This window comes from Callospermophilus lateralis, unplaced genomic scaffold (assembly GCF_048772815.1).
Source record: "Callospermophilus lateralis isolate mCalLat2 unplaced genomic scaffold, mCalLat2.hap1 Scaffold_72, whole genome shotgun sequence".
NCBI lineage: Eukaryota > Metazoa > Chordata > Mammalia > Rodentia > Sciuridae > Callospermophilus > Callospermophilus lateralis.
In genome coordinates, this window is record NW_027515276.1 from 1,192,506 (window position 1) to 1,200,469 (window position 7,964).

The following is a 7,964-nucleotide window of genomic DNA, read 5'->3' on the forward strand; positions in this document are numbered from 1 at the left end:
TCCTCTACCCTCGCTCCCCAACCCCCAACACGTTTCTGATGATCCTCCCGCCGCTGACTCAGCCTCTCCACCACTAGAGGCAATCGGGACAGAACCAATCCTTCCAGGGGACTTCCCCGCTGCAGCAGAAGCCCTCCTCCCGTGGAGGAAGCTCGGCCACCTAAAGCAACCTGCAGGCAACGGATAATAGGAAACTCGGAAGCACCTCTGATGCTCTCTCTCCATCCTTACAGGCCCATGAACCGACCCAACTGGGACCCCAACATCTTTGAAGGTAGGTATCATCTGTCCACTTATCGCCGGGCTGTAATAACGGGTCTCCGAGCAGCCGCCAGAGGGCCGACTAATTTGGCCTAGGTAAGAGAGATAATCCAAGGGCCCAATGAGTATCCCTTATGTTTCTGGAGAGAATTATGGAAGCATATAGGAAATATACTCCTTTTGATCCTCAGGCAGAGGACCAAAAGGCATCTGTTGCAATGGCCTTTGTCGAGCAGGCTGCCCTAGATATTAAGAGAAAGTTACAACGTCTAGATGGATTACAATATATGACTTTAAAAAACTTAGAGAAGCTGAGAAAGTATATTATAAAAGAGAAACTGAGGAGGAGAGGGAACAGAGGAGAGAGAAGGAAAGGGAACAAAAGGAGGATGAAAGGAGCAAAAGGCCGTGTAAAGCATTGGCTAAGGTTTTGTTCACAGCAGCAAATACACCAGAAGTTAAAAAGCAGGGAGACAGGAAGGGATACCTGGGCCCATGCCAAAGGCTGCCCCTGGCATCAGATCAATGTGCCTACTGTAAAGAAAAAGGACACTGGGCCAAAGAGTGCCCCAAAAAGAAGCAGCTGCAACAGCCGGCTGTGCTGACTCTAGAAGAGGACTAGGAAAGTCGGGGCTCGGATCCCCTCCCTGAGCTCAGGGTAACATTTGAAGTGGAGGGTACTCCAATGAACTTTGAAGTGGATACAGGAGCAGTATACTCAGCCCTTAAGACCCCACTGGGCCACCTATCAAATAAATGGTCCCTAGTTCAATGGGCTAATTGCAGTATATATCGGGCATGGACAAATAAGAGGATAATGGACCTAGGAAAGAGAAAAGTCCACCACTCTATCATAGTAATCCCAGAATACCTAGCCCCATTGATGGGCAGGGATCTGCTTACCAAACTCCGGGCTAGAATAACATTTAACCCTGATGGTCCCCAAGTGCAGTTTCTAAAGCCTTCAGTAAAAACTCCCATAGTCACAGCTTTGACTATGTCCGTAGAAGATGAACATCAACACTTCGCTCACCTTAGGAATGATAAAACAGGCAAACTACCACAGAAATGCATAAAAGATTATCCTAATGCCTGGACAGAAACTGCTGGGTCAGGTCTACCCATAAAACAACCTCCAATAGTAGTACAATTAAAAGCCTCTGCCTCTCCAATCAGTGTTAAACAATATCCTCTAAGCAAAGAAGCATAGGATGGGATAAGGCCCCATATTCAGAAATACCTGGCTCTTCGGGTTCTAAGGCCCTGTCAATCAGCCTGGAATTCCCCCGTGCTACCAGTAAGAAAGCGAGGAACTGCCGACTACGGTCCTGTTCAAGACCTAAGAGAGATCAACCCCAGAGTGCAGGACATTCACCCCACAGTACCCAATACATATAATTTGCTTAGCACTCTGAATCCAGAGTGGGAATGGTAAACTGTGCTGTACTTAAAAGACGCTTACTTCTGCTTGCCCATACATAAGGACAGACAGTTACTGTTTCCTTTCGAGTGGATAGACCCAGAAACTGGAACATCTGGCCAACTAAACTGGACTAGACTCCCACAGGGGTTCAAAATCTCCGCCACTCACTTTGATGAAGTCCTCCACAGGGACCTCAACGTCTTCAGAACTGCACACTCCGAAGTCACCCTACTCCAATATGTGGATGATCTGCTACTGGGAGCCGACACCAAGGAGAACTATGAGTCTGGGACCCAAGCACTATTATCCGAGCTTGCTTGGCATGGATATAGGGCTTCTACCAAAAGGCCCAAATTTATCAGCAAGAAGTAATCTTCCTGGGTTATTCTCTTAAGGGTGGCAAGCAATGGCTCACTGAGCCCAGAAAACAAACCATTGTGCAGGTACCGCCCCCATCTAATAAGAGACAACTCAGAGAGTTTCTTGGGACTTCCGGCTTTTGCAGGTAATGGATTTCTGGGTTCGCATCTCTGGCTGCCCGTTTATACCCACTGATAAAGGGGGATGCCCACTTCAAATGTACCCCTGAGCACCAACAAGCTTTTGATAATGTGAAAAAAAGGCGCTGCTATCTGCTCTGGCCTTAGCACTCCTAGATGTAGAAAAACCCTTCATTCTCTACATAGAAGAAAAGAAAGGAATAGCACGGGTAATGCTCACTCAGAATTTGTGACCTTGGAAAAGGCCGGTAGCATTCTAATTAAATAAACTGGACCCAGTGGCTAGCGGGTGGTGCCATTGCTTAAGAGCTATAGCAGCGGCAGCACTTCTAATAAAAGATGCTCATGAATGAACGTTGGGACAGAAGCTCACCATTTTAGCCCCCCATGCCCTGGAGAGCATCATCTGTCAGCCTCCAGAGAGGTGGCTATCAAACTCCAGAATTAAGCACTGCCAGAGCCTTTTGCTTGACAAAGACAGAATAACGCTGGGACCCCCTGCTCCACTCAATCCAGCTACACTGCTGCCAGAAGTATCATCAGGACCCGTTGCTCATGAGTGTCAACACATACTGGCAGAGGAAACCAGTATAGGACGAGACTTGAAGGATTAGCCACTGCATCGCCCTGAAGTCGTATGGTTTACGGATGGCAGCAGCTTCCTCCAAGACGGTAAGCAGCGGGCTGGAGCAGCAGTAGTTAGCAAAACTAATGTCATCTGGTCCTTTGGTCTCCCAGAAGGGACATCAGTACAAAAAGCAGAACTGATTGCCTTTATGAAAGCATTGGTACTAGCAACAGGCAAAAAGGCCACCATATACACTGATAGCCGCTATGCATTTGCCACTGCTCATGTGTACAGGGCTATTTGCCAGCAAAAGGAGGCTATTAACCTCTTCCGGGAAAGAAATAAAGAACAAAGATGAGATCCTCCACCTTCTCTCAGCAGTGCAGGGCCCTAAGGAACTAGCTATAGGGCACTGTCCAGGGAATCAGAAGGGAAATGACCCCGTGGCGGTTGGAAAGAGAAGGACAGATGAGGAAGCTTAATTGGCAGACCTAAACGGAGTGACTCTGTTAACTTTTTTCACACCGTGGGGAACAACAATCAGGAGACTTACCCGCCCCGGAACATTCAGGCAACATATCATCTGAGGAGACAGATAGAGAACTATGGGGCCCCATAGAGCCAAGTTTACAATTTCAAAAAGCCCACCTTTATGTCGAAGACTTACACCAGCTCACCCACTTAGGCTCAAAGAGGTTATAGGCACTCTCAAAGGACGGAAGAAAGGACTTATTATTGACTGACTCACAGAGGAAAGAAATAGCTGAGCAGGTGACTAGAGCTTGTCAAGTCTGCCAATTAGTTAATACTTACCCATCTGAGCTTCCTGCAGGGAAGCACTTATGAGGAACCAGACCAGGACAATTCTGGGAAGTGGACTTTACTGAAATTAAGCCAGCAAGGTATAGACTTAAATATCTCCTAGTCTTTGTAGATACTTTTTTCAAGATGGGTCGAAGCCTTTCCCATGAAAAAAGAAACGTCTCAGATGGTGGTCAAAAAGATGCTAGAAGACATTTTCTAAAGTTCAGCCTGCCTAAGGTAATAGGGTCTGACAACAGACCGGCATTCATGGCCCAGGTAAGTCAGGGATTCGCCAGGACCCTGGGGATTAATTGGAAGTTACATTGTGCTTATAGACCCCAGAGCTCAGAACAGGTAGAAAGGATGAATAGAACCATCAAAGAGACCTTAACGAAATTAAGCCTGGAGACCGGCATAAAAAATTGGACTATGCTCCTACCTTATGCACTGTTTCATGCAAGAAATAACCCCTCTGCCTCTTTGTGTAACCTCACCCCTTATGAAATTTTCTGTGGTGCCCCTCCTCCAGTAAGGGACCTAACACCAACTCTGAGACTTAATGATTCCTTTTACACCCCCTTGCTTGACAGACTTAAAGCCCTTGAACAAACCCAGCACCCAGCGATACCTGTGGAAACAGTTGGCTATTGCTTATCAGCCTGGAAACAAGGGAACTCCACATGGATATCAAGTGGGAGACTTCGTCAATGTGAGCCGGCATCAGGTGTCATCCCTGGAACCCCGCTGGAAAGGACCATACCAGGTGCTTCTTATAACACCTACAGTGGTGAAAGTGGATGGGATCACTTCCTGGATACATGCCTCACATCTCAAGCCTGCACCCTATCCAGACTCCGGCTAGAAACTGGAACAGACTGGTAACCCTCTCAAGTTGCATGTCTGTCGTGTGGGAAGGGCTATGTATTCTTCCCCTGACCACCAGCAGTCCTAATCCCCATCAGCCTGTTCAGCAACAATGGCAAGTTATAAATCCTACTGGAAAGTATTGTGGTCTATTTCACATACAGCCCCCTTATGGACTTGGTGGCCATCTCTCCACCTGGATATTTGTCAGCTTGCCATAGGCCTCTCTGATGGGATCTCCCTGACATAGAGGACCCCACTTAGATCCCACTCAAACCCAAAACCAGGGCAACATAGACCACCTTACCCCATGAATTATGGATGTCATCTTTCCAAGCTCAGGTGTAAACTAGCCAGTCTTGATTTTTATGTGTGCCCAGCTGATTTCCAAAGTCGCAAACAGGCCCAAACCTGTGGAGGACCCAGTGACTTTTATTGTAGATCTTGGGGCTGTGAACAAACGGGAGCTGCAGGGTGGAACTCAAACTCCCCAGACAGTATCATTCAGGTAGGAAAAAATGACACCTGGATTGATTCCAAGAAATGTGCCGCTAGCCAAGTGGTGTCAAAAAGTCACTGTGGAAAAAATAGCCTATGTTACCCCCTCAATATAACTTTCACTTCCAAAGGAAGGGGCTACCTCAGAACAACATGGCCTAAGGGAAATACTTGGGGAATGCGATTCTATATTTATGTTCCTGGTTATGACTTTGGTCTCTGGTTCACCATCCAGCTTAAAAAGATAGAAAATCCCACAGCAATAGCGCTCAATCCCCTCAGGCCAGTAATTAAGCCTCCTAAATCTCACATGCCTAGATCTACCAGAACCCCTCTACCATCTCATACTTCCTGGTTTCTGTCTTTGCCTACTTCCCCTGTCCAGAATACAGCTGACTCCCCACCCCCCCGGGAACTAATTAAAGAAACCTTTATGGAACTGAACTCCACACAGTCAGAATTCCTTGCATTTCAGCCCAGGTATTGGTCAGCTCTGTAAATTATTGTGTAATGGTGCAGATACTCCCCAGGGTGCTCTATGATGATGCAGAATCATTTGAAGGTCTACTAGCGGGACAAACAACCTGATTTTGCCGGGAGCCAGTGTCCCTTACTCTAGCCATCCTATTGGGGATAGGAGCTGCTGCAGGAGTGGGTACGGAAACAGCTGCTATGATCTGTGGGTCACAACAAATGGCCCGATTAGAAACAGCAATAGATCAAGACTTGAAGGCGTTAGAGACATCCATCACAGTTTTGCAGGAATCCTTAACCTCTCTCTCTGAAGTTGTTTTACAGAACAGGCGAGGATTAGATCTCCTCTTCATGAGGGAGGGGGGCCTCTGTGCTTTACTGAGAGAAGAATATTGTTTTTATGCTGACCATAATGGAGTTGTAAAAGAATCCATGAGTAAATTGAGCAAATGCCTTGAGAATCGCCAGAAAGAAAGGAAGATTCAACAAGTGTGGTTTGAGTCATGGTTTACCCAGTCCCCCTGGTTAACTACACTTCAATCAGACTTAGCTGGACCCCTGATCATCCTTACGGTGTTGCTAACTATGGGACCTTGTTTGCTAAACCGCATAGTTTCCTTTCTCCAGGTTCAGATTGGCCAGAAAAAAACTCATGGTAATCAGACAGAAATACGCTCCACTGACAGAAATAAAATGTGAGAAACCGCAATAATTATGATTCATTACTTTTAAGATTAAAAGTAGTCAGAAAAAGGAGTGGAAAATGAAAAAATAAAAGAAATTGAAATTGAAACTTAAAGAACCAGGTTTTGTAAAGTTTCCAAGCTGCACTCAGAACCTGAAATTCCTGTGGCAGTTAAGACAATTCCCGGAACTGCCCATTAGATGTGTGTTGAAATCTTCCCTGACCACCTAGTTACAAAACAACCCCTTTCCAGAAACCGTGCAGCTCAGCACGTATACATCTCAGGGCTTCAACCAATCAGTTTAAATGTATACCCTTTCTCAGGGCTGACCAATCACCCGCTGCCTGACCTGTTCCCGCCAATGAATGTGCTAATCATGTTTTTGAGTTGTTATTTGAAGAACAGGGAAATTGTTGGTCTAACAATACAGAAATTTAGGCAATCTTCCACCTTCTGAGAACCTCAAAGTTCCATGAAGAAATCATCCCTGAAGAAGATGTAGGCACCTATGAAGGATGTGAGAGAGCAAAAGTCAACTTCCATGTCAAACAACCTGGTCAGGATGAAGGGATGTGTCTGAATCAGCCTCTTTCTTCTTTATGTAGATTAAATGGACCAAACCAGGCCTGTGCGGAGAGCTGTTCCCGGGTGCCTGTGGTTGATATACCATTCTAACTTGTGTAAGAGTCACAGGAAGTAGGGACAGACTCCATCTCATGGGACCCTTGGAAGCAACTGTTAGGACAAAGTGTTTGCCAAGGCAGTGACCTCATTCAGTTCCTGAAGGAAGTGACCTACCACACTTCCTTGGTGATGGAACTCTCTGAACTAGGGATCCAGGAAGCCAGGCACCCAGAGCAGTCCCAGTCCCAGTCCCAGTGGTCTCAATTGTTTGGATTTACCAAGAACAGAGTCAGTCTTTCGTGGTACCTACTTACGTGATGATGGCCAAATGTCAGGAGAGGTCTGAATAGGGGCCATTTCTGAGAAAGCAGGTAGTGGCTCAACCATGGCTCCTGACAACTTCAAAGAGTTGTCAAAGAAGACCAGATCTGAGACAGAACAGGCCATTTCGGGGAACATAGTATGGCCCACCAGTCAGAGGACACTGAGGATAGTCACAGACATACTTGGGGGAAAGAGGTGCCGTTGTGGGTGTCCCTGTGAGTTTGTGGTTTAGTCTCATGTTCTGAGAATAAGGCGGTTTGTTTGTTTGGAGTGGAATGTTTTTAGAAATTTGTTTGACAACATGAGTGTTTCTATGTCTGTGTATCCCACTGTATCCATGATTGTAGACATTTGAAAAGTGAACGCATCAATGGTTGTGTCCAGTCTAGTAGAAAGCTTCCCAGCATTCATCCTGCCCAATTTTAGAATGGAGAGTGGCTTGCCTTATGGATGGGCAACACTTACTATCTTCTTAAGTTCCTCTTTTCTTCCTGAATACTGGCCACTCTCCATAATAGCCTCATGGTTTTGTTTCCAAGATATATACCACCTCCAAGCTCTGTGACATGGTCATGTACTTGATAGCTGAAGGGAATGGGAGCATCTCAGAAAATTCAGAATTCTGTGTCACCAGTAAAGTCTCAGTGGATAAACACTGCTTTGAGCCTTTTGCTTACCTATTGTTCTGATGTCCTGAATGTCAGGAAGGTCTTTGCCTCAGGCCACCCCTTTGTGAAGCCTGAAGAAAACAGTTTTCAAATGGAAATAAATGGGCATCACCTGTGGCTCTTTGCTTAACTGCTTTGGAAAGCGATGTGGCTGAATCAGCCTCTTGGTCCTGTGTGAGGCAGTGGCTTAGATTGTCAGCACCTGATGGATCTAAAGAACGTTTCCAAGTGTGCATTCAAAACCAAAATGGCCAAAAGAGCAGTCATGTG